Raw genomic sequence first — 12,240 nt, 5'->3', positions numbered from 1 at the left:
AGATCCAATTGAATTTGATTAATCCCATCTGCTCCTTATTGCCATTAATTTTAACATTGCCCTCGTATGTTAGTTTTGGAGGAGAGAGCCCCGTATAGTAAGCACAGTAGATTTTACTGAGGCAAACGAAAGTTCCTGAGCACAAGCAGTGTGTGAAACACTGTGTAGACTAGTTGATGTAACAACTCTGGTCAAAGACCTTGGAAAACCTCCTTAAATACCTAGTTCAATCTAGCCTCTTCCCTGTCCCTAAAACAGAAGGATAGTTTACCTGGAATCCGAAGGCCTTTCAGCGATTGATCCCGGGAATTTGTGAACCGCTGAGATGACACAATTTCACGTCTATGCACATTTTCAGAGGAGGGGGCAGAGGCGTCTATACCTTTTGTTTGCATTACATTCTCTGCCTTTTGCCACCCCATTGTTTTTTCATTTCTGGATCATTTTAATTGAGAATATTTCCATGAAAATTAGAAATAGCCCCAAGAATGGTTTAATTTTGTGGGACATCAGGGCATAGGACGTAATTTTTTTTTGTTTGTTTGATGCTGGTGGCTGAACCCAGGGTCATTCAGCCTCCAAGCTGTACCCCCCAGCTCTGTTTTATTTTGAAGCGGGGTTTCCTAGATGAGCGTGGTGGTGCACACTTGTTATCCCAGTACTTGGGAGGCTGAGACGGGAGGGTTGCAGGTTTGCAACTAGTCTCAGAAATTTATGAGGCCCTCCATAACAGACCGTATTTCATAATAAGAAATAAAATAGAGCTGGAGGTGTAGCTCAGAGGTAGAATGCCCCTGAGTTCAGTCCCCAGTACCACAAAAGAAGTAGGATCTCAGTAAGTTGCTGAGGCTAACCTTGAACCCATGATCTTCCTGTCTCAGCCTCCCAAGTACTGGCCTGCGCCACGCTGCCTGGCTAGGGCATAGGACATAGTACTGTGTCACTGTGGGAGAGACGGGGTTGGACTTTGAAGTAGAAAGACCTGGGCCTGGAAACTGACCCTTGCGCTTCAAGGTGCATAAGTATCTTGAATAACGGGTGTGGTGGCGCAGGCTTGTAATCCCCGCGCTTGGGAGGCTGAGACAGGAGGATCGCACAGGTTCGAAGCCAGCCCCAGCTACTTAGTGAGGCTCTCAGCAACTTAGTGAGACCCTGTTTCCAAATAAAATATAAAATAGGTCTGGGAGTGTAGTCCAGAGGTAGAAAGCCTCTGGGTTCCACCCCCAATACCACCAAAAAAAATGTATCTTGAATAAATAGCACTCTCTGAGAGATTCAATTTATGTGTATAAAAAGGAGGCTTAGTAATGTCTACAACACACGCACTTTACAGAATAAAAGATAGGAATAGCCGGGCGTGGTGGCGCACGCTTGTAATCCCCGCGCTTGGGAGGCTGAGACAGGAGGATGGCGCAGGTTCGAAGCCAGCCTCAGCTACTTAGTGAGGCTCTCAGCAACTTAGTGAGACCCTGTTTCCAAATAAAGTATAAAATAGGTCTGGGAGTGTAGCCCGGATGTAGAAAAGCCCCTGGGTTCCACCCCCAGTACAACCATAAATAAATAAATAAATAAATAAAGGAATAAAGCGTCAGTGTTACACATTACCTGGCGCGTAATAGGTGTTCCATGAATAGGAACCATTTAAGAGCTTCCAGAGAGCAGGAACAGTAATTTAAATTAAGATAGAAATCCTTAGGGCTAACCATTATCTTTGGGGAAGAGTACCGGGAATTAAACCTTTCAGCTATATTCCCAATACTTTTTATATTCTGTTTTGAGATAGGTCTCTGTGTTGCTGATGCTCTTGCTAAGTTGCTGAGGCTGGCCTCAGCCTGCGGTCCTCCACTCAGCCTCCCAAGTCCTGGGAGGGTTACAGGTGTGTGGTCACCACACCAGCAGGAGAGGTAACCATATCTCTAATCACTATTCACTTTTTTTTTTTTTTTTTGCGGGACTGGGAGTGGAACCCAGGGTCACTCTACCTCCGAGCTACACCCCCAGCCCTATTTTTTATTCTTTATTTTGAAACAGGGTCTCACTGAGTTGCAGAGGGCCTCACTAAGTAGCTGAGGCTGTCCGTGAACTGCGATCCTCCGGTCTCAGCCTCCTGAATGCTGGGATGACAGGCGTGCCCACCATGCCCGGCTTACTATTCATTATTCTAATACATAAAGAAGAATCTGTATATGGACATACGCATTCATGTTTGTATTCATATTGGCTGTAATAATTTACTCTTTCCCTGAAGTGCATAATACAGATTACTGTTCTGTTGTTGACATTTAGTATTGTCGGAGTTTTTATTTTTAGCAACTTGTTTGGTTTTATTATTTATTTATTTATTTATTTATTTTGGTGGTACTGGGGGTGGAACCCAGGGGTGTTCTACCTCCAGGCTATACTCCCAGACCTATTTTATATTGGAAACAGGGTCTCACTAAGTTGCTGAGAGCCTTACTAAGTAGCTAAGGCTGGCTTCGAACCTGTGCGATCGTCCTGTCTCAGCCTCCCAAGCGCGGGGATTACAAGCGCGCGACACCACGCCCGTCCTTTGGTTTTAAAGTGCTTTCTGTGTATTCAGTTTGCGTTTCCGTGCAGGACGAGGATCTTTTCAAGCATTTACTGGCCGTGTTCTCATTCTTTCCATCCTCGCTCATTGGTTTTGTTAATTTCTTCTTGGTTTCTAGGAGGTATACATGTGTGCATACACACATACAGACACAGACTGGATTTGAATTCTGTGTCGATGTTTGTGGATTATTTCATTATTTTGCTTATCGCCAGGCTTCTCGGCGTCTGTCCTGTTGGCGTTTGGGGTCAGATCATTCTTTTCTGTGGAGGCTGTTTTGTGCCTTGTAGGCTGGCTAGCAGTGCCCGGGCTTCTGTCCATCGGATGCCAGTACTGCCCCTCAGTTGTGATGCCAGACTGTCTCCAGGTACTGCCATTGTCCCTTGAGGGCAAAGTTACCCTCAGCCGAGACCTTCTTGTATATATCAACTTTGATGTACAGAGTTACTTATCTTGAAGATAAGAAAATTTGGCCCTGCTAATGCGCTTTGAGTGTCTATTAATGCCGGGCAAGTCCTGAGCATTTCATATGAACGAATCACAGTCCACTCACCCATCACAGCGTCTTCTGAACTAGGTCCTGTCATTGTTCCTATTTAGGGAGAAATCTTATTTTTGTCCTCTGCTGTGCAGAAGATGTTAATCGGCTCTCTGACTGTTAATCATGGTTTGAAGGATTTTGTCCAATGTATATTTATAAGACTTTCACGTTATTGAAACATACACTATATACTTTTTTGTGTCTGTCTTCCTTTAGCACAATGTGTTTGGAACTCTGTAGTTTGTGTAATCCTTTTTCTTTGCTCCGTTGTATTTCTTTGTGGAGATATACCAGAATATTTTTTTTTTTGCAAGTCTGGGGGTGGAACCCAGGGGCATTCGACCTCCGAACTACATCCCCTGCCCTATTTTTTATGCTTTATTTTGAAACAGGGTCTCACTGAATTGTGAAGGGCTTCGCTAAGTAGCTGAGGCTGTCTGTGAACCGATCCTCCGCTCTCCGCCTCCCGAATGCCGGGATGACAAGCGTGCGCCCCCGCGCCCGGCTTCATATACCAGAATTTATCTACTTACTGAGGGACATTTAGTTCTTTCCAGCTTATATTCATTATTGATAACTTCCCTTGCATTATAACAGAAGGGTTTGTCTAAGTGTAGGAGAAATTGCCAGGTAGATTAGCAAGATGACCACACTAACTTCCATTTCCACCAGCCACGTATTAGAATGTGGTCACCCTGGACCACGACGAAGGGTGTCTTCTTCCCGATTTAAGAGATTTGTTAGTTTTTAATGCTGACGTTGGCAGATTTTTGGCCGTTCTAGAGGAAATGTGTGGCAGCCATTGCGATTGACCTTGATTGACCTTCTATTTGCCCAGAGACTAATGCTGATGAGCGTTTATGTGCTTATTAAATATGTGTACCTCTGTGGTCAGGCATCTTGATTCTTTTGACTGTTCTTAGGTTTGTTTTTGCTAATGGGTTGGAAGAGTGTAAGATATTTGGGGAATAAGTCCTTTCTCACATGTGGATGTTTTGAATATTTACTCTTTATACTCATCGGCAGTTTGTCTTTGCATCTTTTTAATGGTATATTTAGAAGCACAAGTTGGAAATTCTTTTTTTCCCCCAGTACCGGGGACGGAACCCAGGGACCTTCTACCTCTCTGAGTTACACCCCGGCCCTATTTTCTATTCTTTATTTTGAAACAGGGTCTCACTGAGTTGCAAAGGGCCTAAGTAGGTGAGGCTGGCCGCGAACTGTGATCCTCCAGTCTCAGCCTCCAAAGTGCTGGGATGACAAGCGTGCGCCACCACGCCTGTCACATTATTCAGTTTTTTCGTACTATGGTTCATGTTTTCTGTATACCACCTAAGAAATGTTTGTATACTCCAGAGTCACAAAGGTGTTTGGTTACTGCTTTTTTTTTTTAATCTCAGAGTTTTAAACTTTTAGCCGGGCGTGGTGGCGTACCTTGTCATCCCCGCGCTTGGGAAGGTGGAGACAGGAGGATCGTGCAGGTTCGAAGCCGGCCTTTTAATATATTCTGAATGTGAGTTGTTTGATACTTGCCTAATCTACTTAATGAAAATTTATTTAGTGATATTTCTTAACAAAAGCTTTTAATTTTGATGAGTTCCATTTTATCAGGTTTGTTTTCTTGTTTTTTGTTTTGTTTTGCATTTCTGGGAATGGAACCCTATACCACCTGCCCTATTTTTTATTCTTTTTTTTTTTCTTGTGTGTGTGTGTGTGTGTGTGTGTGTGTGTGTGTGTGTAGTACTAGGGGTGGAACCCAGAAGCTTTTCTACCTCTGGGCTATACTTCCAGACCTATTTTATATTTTATTTGGAAACAGGGTCTCACTAAGTTGCTGAGAGCCTCACTAAGTAGCTGAGGCTGGCTTCGAACCTGTGCGACCCTCCTGTCTCAGCCTCCCAAGCGCAGGGATTACAAGCGTGCGCCACCATGCCCGGTTTATTTTTTATTTTGAAACAAGGTCTCACTAAGTTGCGGAGGCTGTCCATGAACCACAATCCTCCGCTCTCAGCCTCCTGAATGCTGGGATCACAAGTGTGCACCTCCGGCTTTATCAGTTTTTTACAGTTCATTCCATCTATAATGCAGGTTGTTCTGACTTTGAGGTAGCATCACACGGCATGCTTGGGTTCATTTCTGAATGTTCTGTCAAGCTTATCTCTGTTTTGTAGTCCTGATCAGTCTCTGGCACAGGGGTCTTCTGGGTTTAGATCACACAGCAGTGAACAAATGGATACAAGAACTTTAGAAATAGTTAGGCAGGGTGTTGTGGCGCACCCTTGTAAGCCCAGCACTTGGGAGGGAGAGACCAGAGGATCCAGATACTCGGCCAGCCTCAGCTACCTAGTGAGGCCCTTTGCAACTCAGGCCCGGTTTCAAAATAGAGACTAGCCACGCGTGGTGGTGCACGTTTGTAATCCCAGCATTCAGGAGGCTGAGACGAGAGGGTCGTGGTCTGCAGACAGCCTCATCTACTCAGTGAGGTCCCTTGCAACTCAGTGAGACCCTGTTTCAAAATAAAGAATAAAAAAAATAGGACTGGGGTACCACTTGGAGGTAGAATGCCCCCGGGTTCCATTCCTAGTACCGCAAATAAGTAAATAAATAAGAAAGAAAGAGACTAAATAGTAGGGCTGGGGGTGTAGCTCGGAGATACAATGCCCCTGGATTCCAGCCCCAGTACCACAAAATAAAAGGAAAAAAAATAGTTAAACCAAGAGACCAGTGTCATCTTAGAATAGGAAGACATGCTGCCATTACTGTTAATACTTGAATGCTGCTGTAAATGCCACCTTGGGTGATTCGAAGGGGTGGGCTGTAGGAGAAAGAATTGTCACAAATAATGCACCGCTTTGATGCGGGCTGTTTTTAGGTCCCGTCATTGTGGCTTGCCAGTGAATTGTGCTGGAGAGTCACGGGCCAGATCACTGTCTGATTCAGCGCCATAGTCTCTGCTTTTCATCTGGTGTGTGCTCAAAGGTCTGGCCAGAACCCTTGATTATCTGGGCAGCAGGAAAGGATGCCCCTCGAATGGCACAGGCTCTGCCAGGCATAACTGCAGAGGGGCCGGGCCTCCCTCAAGCTGCCGCTGGTGCCTCCGGCCCTCTGAGGCTCACGTGCACAGCACCCAGGTATCAGTTTTCTAGAGCTTATAATTCATACTTTTGGTGTTCTAAGCAATCTTTTTCTACCTTAGAGTTACAAAGATTTTTCCTTTTTGTTTCTACTAGTAGCTTTGTGGCTTTGTTTTATTTAGGTCTTCAGTCCTTTCAAGTTAATTTTTCTGGTGTAAGTTAAGGGTTAAAGTTAATTTTTTATACATGCATATTCAGTTTTCATTTAATCTTTGTGTCTTTATATCCTTATACCAGTAACATACAGCTTTGCTTATTGTAAGCTTATAGTAAGGCTTGAAATCAGTCCATTATCTTTGTTATTTTTCAAAGTAATTTTTGCCACCTCTTTCCATATAGATTTATTTTTATTATTAATTTTTTTTTTTTGTGGTACTGGGGATGGAACCCTTTTACCTCCAGGCTACACTCCCAGACTATTTTTATATTTTTTATTTGGAAACAGGGTTTCAAGCCAGGGAGGCTGGCTTTGAACCTGCGCGATCCTCCTGTCTCTGCTCACTCACCAAGCGCAGGAATTACAAGCTCCCGGTTTCGGTATAGGTTTTAGAAAGAGCTTTTCAGTTTCTACAGAAACAAACCTGCTGGGTGGGTTTTTGAGTGGGATTGCATTGGATGTATTTGTTAATTGGGGAAGAATTGGCCTATTAACAATATTGAAATCTCCAATCCATTAACATTAACATCCATTAACATAGTATATCTCCATTTTCCTAGGTCTTTGTATCTCAGCGTTGTTCTCTTGACATTGTATAGGTTTAAAGTTTTAAGTTTTGGGGTGCTATCATAAATGGTATTTTCTTCATTTCCCATTTGTTTTTATGTATATACACATTTGTGATTTTTTTTTCTTCTTCTTTTTTTGGTGGTACTGGGGTTCTTGGAAGCCCTTCTACCTCCAGGCTACACTCCCAGACCTGTTTTATATTTTTCTATTTGGAAACCGGGTCTCTTAAGCCAGGGAGGCTGGCTTCGAACCTGTGTGATCCTCCTGTCTCCGCCTCCCAAGTGTGGGGATTACAAGCATGTACCACCACGCCCAGCCACATTTGTGATTTCTATATTGTCCTCATTCCTGTTCTTTTTTTTTGGGGGGGGGGTCTGGGGATGGAACCCAGGGGCATTCAACCACCGAGCTGCACCCTCTGCCCTATTTTTTATTCGTTATTTTGAAACTGGGTCTCACTGAGTTGCCAAGGGCCTAAGTAGCTGAGGCTGGCCTTGAACCAGATCCTCCTGTCTCCGCCTCCCGAGTGCTGGGATTACGAGCGTGCCCACCATGCCTGGCGCTCATTTCTGTTCTCATGTTACTCTTTGTCTCTGGTTGTGTTTTGGTCTCAGTGTCTGCCTTTCACTGTATCATGTATCCACTTCTCTGGTCTCACTCATACTTTGCTGTTGTTGAGTGGCATGTCTTTTCCTCCATTCCATCCTATGGTTGTGTCTTCCAGACAGCATTTAACCAGGTCTTGTTTTCAAATCCATTCTGACAACCTGCTATTTGAATGTTTAGCTCACTAATCATTTAAATTTGTGGGAGTGCATGGTGCCGGTGAGTGAAAACGGGTCATTCTACCGCTCAGCTACACCCACAGCACTACTTATTTTGAAAGGAGCTTGTGAAGTTACAACACTCTGGCCTCAAGCCTGCGATCCTCCTGTCCTGCCTCCGCGCCCAGCTGTAACCGAAGTGATTGTGCTGTTATGGGCTTATTTTATTGTGTTTGCTTTTGTTATCATTATCTCTTTTGTTTTTGTTCCTCTATTTCTGCTTTGTAATTCTTCCTCTTTGCATTTTTATAATGGTTGCTATAGGAGTTAAAATGTATAAACATATTCATTATCTACTTAGTTAAAATTTATGTACCATAGCACATAAAATGCAGAAAGCTCACAACTATATAGTTCCATGTATTCCATTCCCCTACCCTATATGAAATATTTTATTTGTATAATATGTTTAGAAATGTGGTTAACTTCCGTTATATAATGTGATAGATAATTTTTGCTTTTAGAGTCATGAATTATTTATTTATTTATTTATTATTTTTTGTGGTACTAGGGTTCCTGGAAGCCCTTCTACCTCCGGGCTACACTCCCAGACCTATTTTTTATACTTTTTTATTTGGAAACAGGGTCTCCTAAGCCAGCACGGCTGGCTTCGAACCTGTGCGATCCTCCCAAGCGCGGGGATTACAAGCGTGCGCCACCACACGCGGCTCTAGTCATGAATTTTATGAAATTAATGGGAAATACTGTTTTTATATTTGCTTCATGTTTCCATTTATTGTCCTCTTCGCTTCTTTATGAAAACCACTGTCACCATTCGGTGTCTTTTGCCTTCTTCCTAAAGATCTTCTGTCAGTGTTTTCATAATGTGGGTCTGTTGACAATGAATTAGCTTGGTTTTATTTTATTCAAAAATGTCTTCAAGCTGGCATGGTGGCTCATGCTTATAATCCTAGTACTTGGGAGGCTGAGACAGAATCACAGGTTCTCAACCAGCCTCAGCAACTTAGACCCTATTTCAAAATAAAAAGAGAGAGAGGGAGGGAGGGAGGGAGGGAGGAGAAGAGGCGAGGAGAGGAGAGGAGAGGAGAGGGAAAAGAGAAGAATGAAATGGGGCTGGGGATATATCTCAGAGGTAGAATGCCCCTGGCTTCCTCCCCAGGTCTGCACACACTCACACAAAGTCTTCATTTCACCTTAGTGGGGGCTATTTTTACTGGATATAGAACTCTGGCTTTTTAAAAAGTTATTATTCTGTTAGAACGTTAGCTGCCTATCCATGGTGGCTTTGCCTTTTGATGAGAATCACAAAGACTGAACCCTTCCCTCTTCCTGTCGGTGTACCGTGTGACTGTGTGGCCTCCCCAGCGCCTTTCAGGATTGTGTCTTATTTTGGTCTCTGTCATCTTGGTGGCGCGTGTGACTAGGCATGGTTTTGTGGTTATATTTTGTACTTGTCTCTCTTGGGGTTCGCTGAGCTCCTCACGTGGTTGCTTCCAGCATTCGGAATCACTCTTTGGCTGTTAGTCTTTCCTCCAAATATTTTTTCAAGTGAAATTTCTTTCCTCTTTCTGGGACTCCTTTTTTTTTTTTTTTTTTTTCTGGAAGCCCTTCTACCTCTGGGCTACACTCCCAGACCTATTTTTTATACTTTTTATTTTGGAAACAAGGTCTCTTAAGCCAGCCTAGCTTAGAACCAGCGCGATCCTCCTATCTCTGCCTCCCAAGTGAGGGGATTACAAGCGTGTGCCACCACGCCCAGTTTAGGACTCCATTTTTAAAATACTGTTTCTGCTTGTAATTCCAGTGCTTGGGAGGCTGAGACAGGAGGATCGCACAGGTTCAAAGCCAGCCTCAGCTACTTAGTGAGGCTCTCAGCAACTTAGTGAGACCCTGTTTCCAAATAAAATATAAAAAAGGTCTGTGAGTATAGCCCAGAGTTAGAAAGCCTCTGGGTTCCACCCCTAGTATCACCAAAAAAAAAAAAAAAAAAAAAACTGTTTCTCTCTAAAGATTGGCTAATTAGGCTGGGCGTGGTGGCATATTCCTATACTCCAAGTACTTGGAATCTGAGACAGGAGGATCCTAGGTTTGAGGCCATCACACTATCACTTTTCAGGAAAGTGTTTAAAAAAAAATAGGGCCGAGGAGGTAGCATGGGGGCAAACCCCCGGCTTCCATCCCCGGTATCCCCCACAAAGACTGACTATCCTTCCTTCCTTCCTTCCTTCCTTCCTTCCTTCCTTCCTTCCTTTGGTACTGGGGATGGAACCCAGGGGCATTCTACCTCAGAGCTACACCCCCATCCCTGTTTTTTAGACTTTTTATTTTTTGAAACAGGGTCTCACTGAGTTGCATACAGACCTCGCTAAGTAGCTGAGGCTGTCCGCGAACCGCGATCCTCCTGTCTCCGCCTCCCGAACGCTGGGATGACAAACGTGCACCACAATGCCCGACTACCATTGATTTCTTCATCTTCACATGTCCTTCCTTGTTTTATCTTCAAACTATATTCCATCCATCCTGCCAATGATAAGATACTTTTTCAAATCTAAAGTGTCCATTTAGTCCTTTTATATAGTTTTTGTTTCTTTGCTGAGATTTTTTTTTTTATGAAACCCAGGAACATTCTACCTCAAAGCTACACCCCCATCCCTGTTTTTTATTCTTTATTTTGAAACAAGATTTCACTGAGTTGCAAAGGGCCTCACTAAGTAGCTGAGGCTGTCTGCGAACCGTGATCCTCCTGTCTCAGCCTTCTGAGCTGGGGTCACAAGTGTGTGCCACCACGCCTGGCTCTTTGCTGAGATTTTTTTATTCTGTACCAAAAAAATTTTTGTCTCTATAGCTATGATTACCAGTTAAGTTTCTTGCGTGCGATTTCTGACATACTGGGTCCTTTTCTGGTCAGCACGGGCTGAACGTCTCTTGGGTGTTTTCTGTTTACATGGTATACTTTCCCCCTGGGATACTCAGGATGGAACCCAGCCAAGGTCTCCTACATGCTAGGCAAGCACTCTTCCACTGAAAGGCATTCCCAGCCCTATGTGGTGTGATTTTGGATTGTATCCTAAACATTAAAAAGGATGCATTGTGAAGACTTTGGAATTTGTTATGTTCTTCCTAAGAGTATTGATTTTTTTTTTTTCTTTTTTTAAATTAGGCCATTAGGGAGGCAGGACTGGAACTTCTTGCCCCTCCAACCTAACAGCAGCTGAAGTTTCAGTATAGCTCTTCTAGACCCTGGTCTGCACTCCTTGCAGTCTGCCTACACATCTGTGCCTAAGAAGTTAGCCAGAGACTTGGGCAATATTTTAAAATACAATTGGGGACTGCTCCACTCTGGCGTTTACCTTTATGGTATTTTCCTTCTCACCTGCTGCTGAGTTTTCCCTGTACGCTGTCCTCCGGGACAAGAAAGTAAACCTGTGGCCATTTTAAATCTGAGTTTTCACATCTGTGTATGGTATGGCTGGGTCCTGCCTAAAGAGTAAATGGAAAACTCATACCAGCACTCAGACCCCAAGCCCGCAGACTTCCTGCATTTGCTGGCTCCGTGGCTCTAGTCAGGCAGGGAGGCCCCATCGTGTCCAGCGTTGATCGCTGCTACCTGTGGGTGGTTTAACTGTAGGAACTCCTTGGTCAGGACGGGCAGGAAGGCCTCGGGGCTGTTGAGCGTGCACGGTTGTGCAGACACTCTGCTGTGGGCGCGTCCCACAGGAGCCCCCGGCCCTGCTTACGACAGGAGTTTCCTGACATGACGGCAGCGTTTACACCAGGCACCGTCCCGGCTCGTCTGTTCCATTTGGCAGTAGTGACTGGGCAAGAGCCCCCATGAGTTAGGTGAGGGCGAGGCAGCCCTCGTTCCTCTGAACCCCAGTGGGTTAAGCAGATCTCACGCCTCATATCCATGTGCAGCTCACTAAGGGGAAAGCCTATTTCATGTGGTCAGTAAATGTTAGCTCATTATGACAAACAGCTTTAGCCCCTGTAGATGATTCCAAATAATACATAATTTAGAGTTGTGATGGATTTGGGTGTGCCCAAGGAAGAGAAAATTGCCTATGATATTAGAAGTTCAAGATCCATAGCCATCTGTGACTTGATGGAGGGGGGTAACATAAAGATGTATGATGCCATTTGTAAAACTAATTTCTCTTTCCATTTAATCTCTCGTTGCCTAAGAAGATGCGGCTGGTAATTAAGATGCCATTTTGGTCTTGCCTGTAAATGCTGTTGCCTTCATTAAATTTCACACTTGTGAGAAGGAGCTATTAAGAGACAGCCTAAGGTAACACTTTTGAATAGCTAACTTTGTTAAAAATACGTTTTCCAAATTTCTTGCAATAAAATGTAATTGCATTTTCTGTTTTCACTTGCATAGAATCTTCTCACATATTATCAATTAGCGATAAGTCTTGGCGCTGGAGGGGATGCTCGGTTAAAATGGGGCAGTACAGTGACTTTTGAATTCTCCTCTCCTTGCC

This window comes from Muscardinus avellanarius, assembly GCF_963383645.1.
Source record: "Muscardinus avellanarius genome assembly, chromosome: 21".
Classification (NCBI taxonomy): Eukaryota; Metazoa; Chordata; class Mammalia; order Rodentia; family Gliridae; genus Muscardinus; species Muscardinus avellanarius.
This window is presented reverse-complemented; position numbering follows the sequence as displayed.